This window comes from Dermacentor andersoni, chromosome 2, assembly GCF_023375885.2.
Source record: "Dermacentor andersoni chromosome 2, qqDerAnde1_hic_scaffold, whole genome shotgun sequence".
NCBI lineage: Eukaryota > Metazoa > Arthropoda > Arachnida > Ixodida > Ixodidae > Dermacentor > Dermacentor andersoni.
Genome location: NC_092815.1, coordinates 246,917,695 through 246,933,842, shown reverse-complemented (window position 1 = coordinate 246,933,842; position 16,148 = coordinate 246,917,695).

Below are 16,148 nucleotides of genomic sequence, written 5' to 3'. Positions count from 1 at the left end.
ACGCGTCACAAACTCCTCGGCTAGCTCGGCGGCTTTAGCCACCGTACTAACGTCTGGCCAATCCAAGACCCAGTACCGCACGTTCTCAGGTAACCGACTATAGAACTGTTCCAGCCCGAAGCACTGCAGAACTTTCTCGTGGTCACCAAACGCTTTCTCTTCTTTGAGCCACTCCTGCATGCTTGACATAAGCCTGTAGGCAAACTCTGTATATGACTCACTTCTGCCTTTCTCATTTTCCCGAAACTTCCGACGGAACGCCTCCGCTGACAGCCTGTACTTTTTTAGCAGACTCGATTTCACTTTGTCGAAATCCTCTGCCTCCTCTCTCTTCAAGCGAGCGACTACGACGGCCGCCTCGCCGGGTAACAAAGTGAGCAAGCGCTATGGCCACGTTTCCCGAGAGAACCCCTGCTTCTCGCACGTTCGCTCAAAGTTAACCAGGAACAAACCAATGTCCTCTCCAAGCTTAAATGGCCGCATCAGGTCAGTCATTTTGAACGATACTCGTTCTCCTGCACCGTGTGCCTGACTTCCATTACGAGCGCGTTTCATCTCTACCTCCAGACGCTTCATTTCCAAAGCGTGTTGACGGTCGCGCTCTTTTTCTTGTTGCTCTCGCTCTTTTTCTTTCTCTTGTTGCTCTCGCTCTTTCTGTTCTTTACGTTCGCGCTCATCTTTCTCTTTTTTCTCTTTAAGTTCGCGCTCCTGTCTTTTTGCCCTCTCCTCAATGGTCTCAAGGCATTCCGACAGCTCGTAATCCTCAGCCTCTAACTCAAGAATAGCCCTTAGCAGTTCTGGTTTTCTGAGTTTGTCTGAGACATCCAGACCCAACTCTCTTGCAAGCTCCAGCAATTTCGGTTTGCGCAACGACTTCCAATCCATGGCTGCTCTGAATGCTGCTTTCTCTACTGCCTACTATTGTCTTGCCGCAAACTAACCCGGCAGCAACGACAACCACAATTACCAGCTCTGTTTCTTACACTAACAAAAGCCTGGCAAAACTCAGAAGAAGAAAGTCCCGCACTCACCAAACCTCGCAGCCAAGAATTCAGCGCAGTCGTTCCGCTGCAGGCAACCAGTCATCACACAGGGCTCGTTGCACTGCTCCCGGATGGTCGTTGTGCAGTTCAGCATACAGTCGACCGCATATCTTCGCTGCTGGCCTCCGTTGTCGCGATCTCACCGCTGGCAAACAGTTGTTGCATCTGGATCGCAAGCCCCAAGGGTAGCGTTGGCCTGGCGGCCTGGGGCACAACTGGAAGCATCCGAAGGCCCTGGCAAAGCATGAGTCGACTGCTTACAGAACAACTTGTTTATTCTAGCATCGCAAAAGAGCGGCCGGTCAGGTCGACCGAAGTGGAGAGACGGGGGAGCACGTTACTCGACGGAACAAGTCGGGGCGTCTCTCTTGGCGTCCGGGGGCAGCTGATTTTATACTCTCGGAGTTGAGGGCAAGAAGGAACGGCTCTAGATGGGGCGCACGTGACGGCGCCGCTCAGGCACGTTGAGACTAGAAGGTGACGCATCCGCCGGGGCGGTGCCGGTCAGACCTCCTCGCTTCACAGTAGGGGAGCTCCTCTCCCCGGCTGCCGCGCTTTGACAAGCATGGGCACCAACATGCACAAACACACACACGCACACACGAAGACACGTGGCATTGAAACATGCCTGGACACGCTTGGCGGGAAGGCGTTGCGGCAGCGCTGAACGGGCCAAAATGTCCGCCGCTTTGAACGAAGCCCCGGCGTCCGTTGCATCCGCGCCGGCTATACTGCGCGTCGTAGGCGAAACGTAACAACAGGCATTAGTTGTAGTTCAAAATACCTTCAAGGTGTTGGGTTGACTCTCTCGGTGGAAAAATCTGGCTTCATCATGTTTCCATGTAGAGGAAGAAGGTATGCGCGGCTGAAGATAGACCTTGATCAATCTTCCCTTCGACAATTGAAACACAAGCGCATTTTGGGCGTCATTATTGACTACCGTCTACAGTGGCGACGAGCTGTGGACTCGGTTGTGACATCGATATCTTCGCGTCTCAATGTGATCCGTAGAGTTGCAAGTGAGCAATGGGGAAATCACCCTTCCTCAATGATCAGGTTGCACGATGCACTAGTGACGAGTCGGATTATGTATCAGCTCCTTTTAATTTGCCCCTCGATATCACAGCTGGAACGACTTGAGGTTCTGCACAGAAAGGGCCTGAGAAGGGCTCTTGGCGTTCTGCAGACTGCTCCTAACAATGCAGTACTTTGTGAATCTCTATCGAGACCTCTTAGCCTAGTCGCTTCACAAAGGTTATTGATGCAAATTGGCCGCCACAAACAGACGGCAGCCGGCCGAGCCCTTCTACAGCGCCTTCGAAAGAGATCTGAGTCCCGAGCGTACTTGGCACTAAATACTCTTCGTTAACTGGGTCTTGACGCTAGAGGTCGAACTAAGAGGTTGAAACCACCTTGGTCATTCGCGAGCCTCGATTGTTCGTTGACAATTCCTCACGTACGCGCTAAGCGCAGTTCTCCTCTGGCGGCAACGCGTTCGCTGGTACTGGAACATCTTGAGTCTGAATATGCACGTCATCTTCAAATCTTTACTGATCGCTCTGTGGACAAAGTCAAAGGATCTAGTGCAGCTGCTTTTCACATTCCCTCTTTGAAGTATGATTGGTCTTTTCGCTTCACTGCAGTCGTGTCCTCCACAACGGCCGAAAGCGTTGCCATTGAGGCAGCTCTAAGAAACTACGGTTTTGTACGCTGCAACCTGTTCTCATTCTTACAGATTCAAAATCTGCCCTTCAAAGGTTAGAGTACGGGTTCCCTACTGATGCCTTATGTCTTAGCTCCCTACGCTCGGTGCACAATCTCCATATCAAAGGCTTCTCCATACGTTTCCAATGGGTGCCCTCGCACACAGGTATAGGCAACGAGATGGCGTACAGCCTAGCCCATAGAGCGCTGTCTGGGAATCCATTGAGAAGAGTGCCTCAAGAGGACAACAGACTCTTCAGAGAAGCAGTGTTGTGCCACTTCAGTTCTTTGTGGAGCTCACCTCACAAGCCATGTGTGATCAAGAGTCTCAAAAGAAACCAAGCCACCTTACTGCTCCGTATTCGCACGGGCTCTGCTCGAACCCCTGCGTGGATGTATAAGACTGGCCTGGCGTTATCACCATTATGTTCAAGGTGTGGTGTGTGCGGTGACATAGAACATTACCTAAAGTGCTGTACTGTGTATAACGCGGAAAGGAGGGTGTTATTCGGGTCCCTCAAGAAGACAGGAGTTCCTCAAAGCTCTCTTCAAGACATTGTTTTCCCGCGCGGGAACCGGTTGTGTAGCAAGGAGGTCTCTCGCCTTCTTTTAAATTACCTACAGGACACAGATTTGGCCTCCACATGGTGAACTGAGGAGTGACCATTTGTGATTGTGAGGTCTGTGTCTGATTATGTGATTTATTTATTTTAAGTGTCGCTACGGTGGAGCAATTGCCGGCAGCCACTGCAAGGCTAATCCCACCAGTAGCCTACAACAACTCAACTCTCACCGGACGTCGCCGAGCGGGAACAGTTGCGTTTGCTGTTAGCTCTCGGCCCCAGTGCCGATTCGATCTTGTCCTGTATAATGACCTGTATATAGTGTATAAAATCCCTTTCGTTATTCTCACCGACGCCTGACTCGGAGTCTTCGCTACCAACGCTCTGTCACAAAACGGGTGACCAGCGCTACGGGACCCCCTCAGAGTCGTAACAGCTGGCAGTTCCAGCCTTGGCTTGGCCCAGGTTCACTCTATCCGTCGCGCGGTCGGTCTATGCGTAAGCAGCTGTATCAGGTAAGAGTGACTCGGATGACCGGTGGCCTTCACAACCGTATACGGTATTGTCACGAGCCTTCAGAACTACTCTCGGGGTTTTAATATACCGCAGAGCAGCTGACTCTTGGAAAGCGCGTCCGTCGGGATTGGCTCGCGAGCAGGGAAGGGGCGTGGTCTTCTTTGTTCTTTCGGGCCCAACCCACTCTTGCCCTCGACCCACTGGCTACATGCAGCCTTATCCCCTCTTCCGAGCAGTAGCATCGCCTCGATGCTGTAAAATAGTCGTAAGCAATAAAATAAAACAAACAAAAAGATACCCCAACGCAGACAAAGCGCAAGTACCAAAAAAAAAGTTCCGCTGACACAGTCAATGAACAAAGAGGCAAGCTCAAGGAGATAAATGAAAAGCAGAAACAAAGAAGTGTGAATCGGACAAAAAGATGCGCAGTGTACGGTATTGTGTGCACAACATGAACTATGTCCGAGCTCGGTTGTCTTTGTGTGCGGGTCCCCATCTGCGATGATGTGTGCGGGACCACTTCGTAGTTAACGTCACTGACGCGGCGTAGTACTCTATACAGACCAAAATACCGGCTCAGCAACTTTTCACACAGGTCACGGCGGCGAACAGGGGTCCACAACCAAACTTTGTCTCCGGGGTTGTAGGGCACGTCCCTGTGGCGGATGTTCTAAGGCCGTGAGTCCGTCTGCTGCCGCTGGCCGATGTGCAGCCACGCGAGCTGCCGAGCTTTCTCGGCACGCTCAGCAAATTCATCGGCGTCAGTTGTCAATTCGTCGGCGTCTTGAAACTGCAGCATAGCATCCAGCATCGTCTGGACTTCGTGGCCGTCGAGGAGGCGAAATGGTGTGAATCGTGGCGTCTCTTGCACGGCGGTGTTATACGCGAAGGTCACGTAAGGCAAGATCCGATCCCATGCTTTGGGTTGAACGTCGATATACATGGAGATCATCTCTGTGATCGTCTTATTGAGTCGCTCGGTAAGTTCGTTGGTCTGTGGATGATACGCAGTCGTCGTTCGATGCCCGGTGTTCCTTAATTCAAAAACTTCATCCATAAGCTCGGCTTTGAATGCTGTCCCTTTGTCTATTACGACAGTGGAGGGAGCACCGTGACGCAGTACGATGTGGCGCATGAAGAATTACGCTACCTCTGAAGCCGTGGCTCGTGCCTTCGTTTCAGCATAGCGTGTTAAATTATCAGTCGCGACGATCACGCATTTGGCGCCGTCGGCTGAAAGAGGAAACGGTCCGAGAATGTCCATGCCGACTTGGTCGAAAGGCGTGTGATGTGCTTCAATTGCCTGACGGAAGCCAGCCGGCATAACGGATGGCGTCTTTGAGCGGTGGCATTCACGACAGCCTTTAACTTCCTGTTTTGCGTTTGCCGAAAGCCCGGGTCAATACTACATCTTTCTTTTTTCATTTTCTGGCTTACTCTAGCGAGTGTTCGTGAGAAGCCTAACTGGCCAGATGTGGGTTCGTCATGGCAAGCGAAGAGGACGTCGTCTCGCATGTCTCTTGGAACCACCAGGAGGTAAGCACGGCTGTTCGAACGGTATTCTTCTTATACAACATGTTGTCTCGTAGACAGAAGGACGTCAACGAACGGGACAGATGGCGTGGTATGGCTCTGTGTGTGTGTGTGTGTGTGTGTGTGTGTGTGTGTGTGTGTGTGTGTGTGTGTGTGTGTGTGTGTGTGTGTGTGTGTGTGTGTGTGTGTGTGTGTGTGTGTGTGTGTGTGTGTGTGTGTGTGTGTGTGTGTGTGTGTGTGTGTGTGTGTGTGTGTGTGTGTGTGTGTGTGTGTGTGTGTGTGTGTGTGTGTGTGTGTGTGTGTGTGTGTGTGTGTGTGTGTGTGTGTGTGTGTGTGTGTGTGTGTGTGTGTGTGTGTGTGTGTGTGTGTGTGTGTGTGTGTGTGTGTGTGTGTGTGTGTGTGTGTGTGTGTGTGTGTGTGTGTGTGTGTGTGTGTGTGTGTGTGTGTGTGTGTGTGTGTGTGTGTGTGTGTGTGTGTGTGTGTGTGTGTGTGTGTGTGTGTGTGTGTGTGTGTGTGTGTGTGTGTGTGTGTGTGTGTGTGTGTGTGTGTGTGTGTGTGTGTGTGTGTGTGTGTGTGTGTGTGTGTGTGTGTGTGTGTGTGTGTGTGTGTGTGTGTGTGTGTGTGTGTGTGTGTGTGTGTGTGTGTGTGTGTGTGTGTGTGTGTGTGTGTGTGTGTGTGTGTGTGTGTGTGTGTGTGTGTGTGTGTGTGTGTGTGTGTGTGTGTGTGTGTGTGTGTGTGTGTGTGTGTGTGTGTGTGTGTGTGTGTGTGTGTGTGTGTGTGTGTGTGTGTGTGTGTGTGTGTGTGTGTGTGTGTGTGTGTGTGTGTGTGTGTGTGTGTGTGTGTGTGTGTGTGTGTGTGTGTGTGTGTGTGTGTGTGTGTGTGTGTGTGTGTGTGTGTGTGTGTGTGTGTGTGTGTGTGTGTGTGTGTGTGTGTGTGTGTGTGTGTGTGTGTGTGTGTGTGTGTGTGTGTGTGTGTGTGTGTGTGTGTGTGTGTGTGTGTGTGTGTGTGTGTGTGTGTGTGTGTGTGTGTGTGTGTGTGTGTGTGTGTGTGTGTGTGTGTGTGTGTGTGTGTGTGTGTGTGTGTGTGTGTGTGAAAACATTTATTGTAATGAGGTCCGGAGGCTCGACTTCTTAAACCAAGGCGGGCCGCTCCCACGTTGGCACTGCCAGGCCAAGCCTTTCAGAGACATCATGAGCCGTCTGGAGGGCCCTTAGTTGGTCCTGAAACAATGGGCTTTGATTCCTTTTCTCCCACTGTGTCCATTCTTCAACGAAGTAGGGGAGAGTTGCGGGACGCCCCGCCAGCGTATGTCTGATTCTAATGATGCCATTACAATCGTTGCAGTCCATCTTAATCTCCCTCTCTGGATATATTTTATTAATGGTGTACAGTGTGGGATATGTGCCTGTTTGCAATAAGCGCGGCGAGACTGCCTGAGCCCTGTTCAGTTTTGAATGTGGCAATGGGAATTGCCTGCGTCCTAAATAGTAGTGTTTAGTAATGTCATTGTATCTTATTAAATTATCTCTACATTCCCTGGCTTGATGGCGAACAGCTCGGTTGTGACTCTCGCGGTTAGCAAGTCCTCGTGCCAAGTCATGAGCAACCTCATTGAGGTTTACACAAGTCTCGTCCACTTTCCCCATATGCGCAGGAAACCATCGGATCTCTGTTCTCATAATCCCAATTGTAGAGGTCGCCAGAGTTCAGCCGCGTTTGTTAGGCTGCCACCAGAGTGTGGCGCCACCTGTGACCTGTGTGTGTCTGTCTCTATATATGTTCGGGCCCAATAAAGAAGGGGCATTCCCTTTTTCGTCCAAGCAAGAGGCGCTACGTGTCGGTCCATCCCTGCGTGCTCGTGCCCCACGCGGCACTAACCACGCGACATGGTGTCAGAAGTGGCCGGATAACGCCCCCCTGCCTTAACCCTCACCTCAGAGAAAGGCACCAAGATGTCCCTCGAGACCAGCGAGCCGCCGAAACTGTACGGCGTCAACTTCTAGCCGCCGGCACCGTTCGACTTCGCGAACCCGCCAACGTGGGCGACATGGCTCAGCCGCTACGATGACTACGCAGCGGTTTCAGGACTGATGCAAGCGTCGGAAGACATGCAGGTACGCTCACTACTGTACTGCATGGGCCCGGAGGCCCGCCCCCTTCTAAAGAATTTTTCGCTCGACGCCCAGTCGCTCGCTTCATACCAAGCCGTTGCCACCCGCTTCACTGAGCACTTCGTGCACGCGGCAAACGAGCTTTACGAATCGTCACGGTTCCACAGGCGTGTTCAGCTGCCCGACGAAAGCGTCGACACGTACTACGCACAACTGCGCAGGATGGTTAGGCGCTGTAACCATCCGTCTGCTGCTGTCGAGGAAAGGCTCGTACACGACCGGTTCGTCGTCGGCCTCCGCGACTCCCGTCTCTCGGACCAGCTGTGCCAGAACGCGAAGTTGACGCTACAGGACGCCTGGACACAAGTCCGTCAATCCGAAGACGCCGACAAGGAAACGGCGTTGCTCCAGAACCGCACCGAGCACTCCCGCGAGCTCAACCTCGACGCCACAAAAGCTAACAAGTTCCCCTCTCGTCGTCGCTCCGGCGCTAAGCCTCGTTCGCCGCAGCCGCAAGCAGAGCGCTCGCGCGAGCCGTCCGCATGTGAATTCTGCAGCCGCCCGCCTCATCGACGTTCAGACTGCCCGGCCCGACGCTCCGCCTGCCACTTCTGCAAAAAGAAAGGCCACTTTGCCGAAGTATGCCGCTCGCGGAAGTTCAAGCAGTACAAGCTCAGCTCCGTTCACCTGCACGCCGTCGCGACGCCCGCCTCGGCAAAGTTCGTCGACGTCACCGTTGACGACTACACAGCGCAGTTCAAGGTTGACTCCGGAGCCGAAGTATCTGCTGTTCCCAGCGAGTTTCCTACCTTGCCTGCCAAACACGACCAAGTCGACACTCTGCTCACTGGCCCGGGAGGACAGCCACTGCGCGTGCTGGGCTCGTATGTGGCACGACTTCAGTGGCAAGGGAAAACAAGCTGTCAGCGCCTCTACGTGATCCAGTCTCTCACTGTGCCTCTTCTGGGACCGCCAGCGCTCCAAGCCTTCCAAGTAGTTCGGCTTCTTGATCAACTCAAGACTTCAAAAGCGACGCTGCACGCCGAGCTCTTCAATGGATTGGGCACTCTCAAGGACGAATACAACATCCGGTTGAAACCCGATGCCGTACCTTTCTCGCTAAGCGTACCTCGCAGGATCCCCATCCCGCTGCTCGAGATCGTCAGCCGCTAGCTGGATAAATAGGAAAGCGCAGGAGTGATCCGTAGGGTCGACAAGCCAACATCATGGTGCTCGGGTCTCGTTGTCGTCCGGAAAGGCGATGGTTCCTACCGCCTCTGCGTCGACTTGACACAACTGAACAAGGTCGTCCTTCGTGAAAGACATATTCTACCAACTGTCGAGCAAGTCCTTGGCCTCCTCGGCGATGCAACAGTTTTTTCGAAGTTGGACGCGACCGCAACCGCAAGCTTCCACCAGGTGAAGCTCTCTGAAGACTCCCAAGAGCTTACGACATTCATCACCCGATATGGCCGATACTGCTTCTGCCGGCTCCCCTTCAGCATCACCTCCGCACCAGAGTACTCCAAAAGCAGATGGCAAGAATCCTGGAGGGCCAAGAAGGAGTCGCCAATATCATAGACGATATTTTGGTTTTTGGACGCACCCGCCAGGAACATGACGCCAGACTGAGCCAGGTGCTACCTCGCCTTGCAAAAGCAGGTATCACATTGAACCAGGACAAGTGTCGTTTTGGGGTACCCAAGGTCTCCTTCCTCGGAGTTGTCGTCTCAGCACAGGGCATCAGGCCAGATCCGCGCAAGGTCGAAGCAGTCAAAGCCATGGAAGCTCCAACGGACGTCGCCGGCGTCAGAAGACTGCTCGGAATGGTGAATCATCTTGCCTGGTTCTTGCCACAGATCTCGGACGCCAGAGCTCCCATCATAGCCTTACTGAACAAGTCTTGCGAGTTGGGTGTGGCAGCAGGAGCAAAAGGCAGCATTCGAGAAAATCAAGAAACTCTTGACGTCAGACAGGTGCATGGCCAAGTACCACGCGTCGTACGCCCCTACGGTGTCTGCAGACGCAAGCTCATTCGGACTCGGCGCAGTTTTGCTACAGCCGCAAGCCTCAGGAGAGCGCCGCCCAGTCGCGTTCGCTTCGAGGTCAATGACCGATACCGAGCAGCGTTACAGCCAGACTGAAAAAGAAGCTTTGGCAACGACGATGGCTATCCAAAGGTTCGACGAGTTCGTCCGTGACATCCCCTTCGACGTCCAGAGTGACCATCTGCATCTCATTTCACTTCTCGGCAAAATGGAACTGGACGTGTTGCCGCCTCGTATTCAGAGACTACGGCTGAAGACCATGCGATACCAGTTCCGTATGCCGCACGTGCCAGGAAAGCTGCTAGCCACAGCCGATACGTTGTCGCGCATCACCTACGAGCCACCCACTCCTCTAGACACTATCGAACTTTTTGCAGCCCAGGTAGTCGGCTGCACGCCGGAAGTCTTGCCACTCAGCCCTAAAGACGTGCGACAGGCACAAGAGTCCGATGGCGAGTGCAAAGCCCTCGCTTCCTACTGCCAGAATGGTTGGCCTAAAAGGACCACGATACCACTGCACCTCTCAAAGTACGCCTCTGTGGCAGACGAGCTCTCTGTCTGCGACGGTGTTCTGCTGAAAGGCGCCCGGATAGTCATCCCATCGTCCCTTCGTCCAGCGGTCTTGACGCTGTTGCATGAAGGTCGTCAGGGCATCAACAGGACCAAAGCCCTAGCTCGGGAGTCAGTTTGGTGGCCCGGTATCTCGACAGACATCGCCTCTCTCGTTGCCAACTGTGAACAGTGCGCTTCCACCCGCGTGAACTTTGCCGAGCCCCTGCTCTCCACGGCCCTACCTGGACATCCCTGGGAATTCCTTGGAATGGACTTGTTCCACCTCAACGGCCAGACGTTCATCCTGGTGGTGGACTATTACTCAAGGTTTCCTGAGGTGGTGACCCTGAAGAGCACGACAGCTCAGGCAGTCATTGACGCTCTCAAATCCATCTTTGCCCGCCATGGAATCCCGCAACAAGTCAGGTCAGACAACGGCCCACCGTTCTCGTCGCAAGCGTTCGCGGCGTTTGCAGCATCATATGGCTTTAACCACAGGACCAGCCGTCCACACTATGCTCAATCGAACGGAGAGGCGGAGAGGATGGTGCGTACTATCAAGGACCTGTTTCGGAAGTCAAAGGATCCTTATCTGGCTCTGCTCAGCTATCGGGATACTCCAGTAGTCGACGGCTTTAGTCCTGCCCAGCTGTTGATGGGAAGTCAACTGAGAACCAGAGTCCCAAAGCAAGGCTCCCAGCTACGTCCCAACTGGCCCCCAACGAAAGAAGTCGTCGCCAAGGATGCGACTTAACAGCAGAAGCAGGCCGACTACAACAGGCATCATGGAGCTCGAGACTTACCGCCACTCCAAACAGGTCAGCGCGTCTGGGTGCGACCTGATCAAGTGCAGACTACGGTCCTCAGTCCGGAGCAAAGACCAAGAAGCTACGTGGACGAAACGGAGCGAGGTGGCACCCTACAGCGCAACCGGCGTCACCTAGTGCCTTTGGGCCTACTGCCTCCGGAGAGGAACCACCACCACTGCAGCAAGTTCGCTGTCAGGAACCTCGGCCTGCCAACATCGCGGAATCAACGGCCCCCCTCGGACAGTCTGTGCAACAGTCCCCTGCAGCCAGCGACCGCAGTGACGGTGTGACACGAACACGCTACGGCCGGCCTATTGTTCCGCCGCGCCGTTTGAACTTGTGAAACTTTTGACGTGTTTGGCTTCCTGAATCTCTCCCGTCCAACCTCCAATGCTTCAAGGGGGGAGATGTAGAGGTCGCCACAGTTCAGCCCCGTTTGTTAGGCTGCCACCAGAGTGTGGCGCCCCCTGTGACCTGTGTGTTTCTGCTTTATATATGTTCGGGCCCGATAAAGAAGGGGCATTCCCTTTTTCGTCCAAGCAAGAGGCGGTACGTATCGGTCCGTCCCTGCGTGCTCGTGCCCCGCGCGGCACTAACCACGCGACACCAATGTTTTCAAAACGTTTAGCTGCCACTCCAGCTACGTAGCCTTTATCAAAACACTTTATAGCGGATTTCGAATCACTGTAAATGCAGGCCCACTTATTACACCTGATGGCTAGAGCAATTGCCACTTGTTCCGCCACCGTGGGGTCCTTGTTAAAAATAGTGATAGCATCTTGCACGTTCCCTTGATAATTTGAGACAATGGCCGTATATGCTTCTTTACCTTTCACCCAGGGAGCATCAACTATAGCTGCCAGTTGGTTCTGCTGCTCTATTTCCTGCAAGAGTCCCTTAGCTCTTGCCTTTCTCCTTTCGACATTATATTCTGGATGCATGTTTCTGGGGAACAGGTTGGTTCTGATCTTGTTTCTAACGTGAGTCCTTAATTCTATTTCAGTCTCTATTGGGCTCCTTGATGTATTCAGTTCTGTTCCTCTTGCCTGTACTATGTTCCTACCAGTTCGTGATTTTGTCAATCTTTCGTGTTGCGCTAGCTGTAGGGCCTCCGCGATTTCTTCCATTGTGTTGTGCACCCCTAGACTCATGAGTTTGTCGGTTGCAGCGTTACTGGGTATCCCTAGGGCTACTTTAACAAGCTTTCTGAGCATCACATTAGGTAGGTAAGTTCTGCCTGCTTCCATTTGAATAATCCAGCCACATAAGTGAACTGACAGAGAGAAAAGGCGTGTATTAGCCTCAAAGCGCTGTCTTCTCCTAAGCCTGTGTGTCTATTGGTAATTCTCCGTAGTAACCTAATGACTTCATCTGTTTTATTCGAGATATGTTGTGTTGTTGTATAGTTAGCATTGGTTACGTCTATGTGATACCCAAGAACCTTGATTTTTTTAACTAGCATGATTGCGGATCCTTCATGAGTGTATAAGCACACTCTTGGCTCATCTTGCGGAATGTAACCTCTTGGTTTGCGACCTTTTCTGCTATATTTAATGACCAAGAGTTCTGATTTTGGCTGCCGAGCATTTCAGCCCCATGTCTTTCAGTGTGTCCTCTGCAACATATAAACTTTCCTGTAATCTGGCCTCTGTCTGTCCTACATTACCCTTGGCACTCCATATGGTTAGCATATACCACATAATGAATACCCTCAATTTTCTCCAGATTTCTTGCAACCTTGGACATTGCGAAATTGAATAGCATGGGTGAGAGCACAGCCCCTTGTGGAGTGCCCCTATTTCCCAAATTCTTAGCTTCTGATTTAAGCTCACCCAGCATGAGTTGTGCAGTTCGATTTCTAAGAAAGTCCTTAATCATGTTAAAAAGTCTCTTACCTAACCCCATCTCTGAGAGGACGCCAAGTATTGCCTTATGCTTTATACGGTCAAAAGCTTTTTCCACATCCAATTCCAAAAGAGCTTTCGTATGCGCTGGGCTGACCTGTATAAGTTGGTGTTTGTTCAGCAGCATAGCATCCTGAGTTGACAGCCCGGGACGAAAGCCGATCAAGTTGTATGAGAGGATGTCGTTCTGCTCAACGTATTTAGTGAGTCGATTTAGGTTGACATGTTTCATAGCTTTGCCTAGACATGACGTTAAGGTTCCGTTTCAACGTAATAATGATTACTGAAACTTGGTATCAAAGCAGTAGCGATGTTATGCACCTACCCGGCTACAACACATGTGCAGAATCGTACTGATAAACGAGGTGCTGGCGTCATGATAGCCACGGAAAAGACTTTCAAATGCAACATTCTTGTCGACTTCACTATAACCCACGAGGACTACGAAATTCGGTCATTACAAAGCGGAAGAAACGTCTTTTCTGTTATATGCAGACCACCCAGAGGTAGCGTTGCGAATTTTGGTCACTTTTTTGATGAATATCTGAAGTGGATCACAGAAAACAACCTTAATCTAGTTCTGGGTGGTGATTTCAATATTGATTTCTTATCTTCTTCTGCGCGTAAATGTGAAGTCGACTGCATATTACACAGCAATGGATTCACTAATGTCATAAATAAACCGACACGGCTAGAGACAGCGACGGCAATTGATGTCTTCATTAGTAACTGTCGAATTGACTGTCTTCGCTCAGGAGTCACTAATGTATAGATAAGTGATCATCTGCCCATATTCTTGTTTGTAGATTCTTTAACTCCTCAAAAACAACGCATGCTTCCTGCTGTACTATACCGGCGCATAAACCAAAACACAATGAATTCCTTTCGGTTAGCACTTGCAGGTGTGAACTGGAGTACTTTGCTCCGTGAAAGCGATCCAGAGGTCGCTTATAATGCCTTCATTACCACATTTAAGTCTGTTTATAAGCAAACTTTTCCACTTGAGACGCTTAAAAAACATCGTAAGGCTCGTAAACCCTGGATAAGCGCCGAATGTCTTCAAATGATAAAACAAAAAACGATCTTTATAACCGCTTCATCAAAAGCAGATCACAGGATGACCTGGCACGTTTTAAGACGTATCGAAACAAAGTGACGTCTTTTCTACACCGAGCAAAACAAGAGTATATGGAAAAGTTATTCAACCCAGACGCGTTAAAACGGAGTAACCTTGTACGGAAAACAATAAACGAAATTTTGAATCGAGGTGCACATGCCAGCGGCATGCTTGAAGTCTTAGTAGACAACATACCACTGGGTGGAAAATTATTGGCCGAAAAATTTTATGATTTTTTCGTGTCTTTGGCAGATAGCAATAGTGCACCCCCAAATGTCAAATGCCTTGACTCGCGAGTTGCTTCCACTGCATTCTTGATGCCAATAGACACCAGCGAAATCGAAGCTTGCCTCTTGACCCTCCGCAACAGTAGCTCACGGGACATAAATGACCTTAAGATTCAGCCAGCAAAATATGTAGCCGATATAATAAGCCCAGTCCTAGAACATATTTTTAATTGTTGCCTCGAACATGCAGTGTTCCCTAAACAAATGCAGATTGCTAAAGTAACCGTCGTTCACAAAGGTGGAGACAAACACGACTTATCAAATTATCGCCCAATTTCTATTCTTCCGATTTTCTCAAAGTGTTTTGAAAAGATACTGTATACGCGAATGTCTAGTTTCTGTGAGAAATTTAATATACTAACGCCAAGCCAGCATGGTTTTAGGAAGAACTTTTCGACAGAGACTGCACTTCTAACCCAAAAAGAACTAATCTTAGAGTCCTTTGAGCAAAAGCTTTTCACTCTTGGTATTTTCATCGATTTCTCGAAAGCATTTGACCGCATCAATCACCAAACAATGTTTGCCAAACTCGAACACTACGGTTTTCGCGGAAAGTGTCTTGACATGATTAGATCCTACCTCAGTTCTCGCGTCCAACAAGTAACAGTGAACAACGAACTATCAAATGTTAAACGTATTTCTTCTGGTGTTACGCAGGGAAGTGTTCTGGGACCTCTGCTTTTCCTCCTTTATGTCAACGACATAGTCTGCTTAAGTAAGATCCCAACATTTGTGATCTACGCAGATGATACCACTCTGTTCTTCTGAGTAGCACATGTACGAGATCTTGAACAGCAAGCTACAGAGTGTCTGCGCCTACTTCATAAATGGTCTGCATCTAACTCGCTAATCATAAACACAAAAAAAAGTAAAGCTGTATTATTTAGGCCTCGTAACAAGATTGCTTCTACTCCACAGATCTGCTTAAAGATGGGTTCGTCGTCCATTCAAATAGTTCCCGTGGTCAAAAGCCTGAGTGTTTTCTTTAACGAAAATTTATCGTGGGACGATCACGTTGAAATGGTCAGGGGCAAGTTGTCAAAGGTTGTTGGCATCGTGTCCCGACTGCGATATTTCCTACCGAAGCGTGTTAAGCAAATGCTGTACAACGCACTGTTTTCTTCAGTCGTTAATTACTGTATCTTGGTCTGGGGCACCACGTCATTTACCAATATCAGACGGCTGCACATGCTTCAGAAGAGAATTGTTCGAAATATTGTTAATGCTTCACGATTTGAACATACCGCACCGATCTTTGCGTCACTTGGCACACCCCCTTTCCCCAACTGCATGAAACTTTACTGTTAAGCCGGTATAAAACAAGTATAAGACAGAATAATACATTTATGTTAGACCTGGCAATTTTGAAATGCAAGGAACTTAAGTATGCTACCCGCACTGGCTTCGCGTGGTTTGTGCATAAAACGCGAACGAATTATGGTCGCCAAATGCTTAGCTACATTCTTCCACAGACGTTAAATAACGCGCTGTGAATTGATGTAAATTTATGTACTGCTGAAACTTTTGTCATAGTGTATTGTGCTTGTTTTTGTTTTTGCCTGTAATGTTCCAATACCGTTTCATTTGTGTCAATGTTACTATTACGAATGCTTTACACAGACTGTATGATACACTGCGATACTGTTGCCAAGTCATTGTAGGGTGCGTCGACCTCTGTCAAGCCTTTCTTCCGGCATTTTTTCGACGCACCCAATATCATCATGATGTTGAATAAAGAATTGAATTGAATTGAATTGAAGGAAATAAGACGGAGGTTGTCCAGAGTGAGTTGTTCGCCTGGCTTTGGTATGAGGATGGTATTGGCCACCTTCCATTCCTCTTACTATACTCCTTTTCTCCAACATTCATTGAAATGTTCAGCTAGATAAAAAATTGATTCATCATCCAGATTTCTTAATATCTTTTTAGTTATTTCGTCAGGTCCAGCCGCCAATCTACAT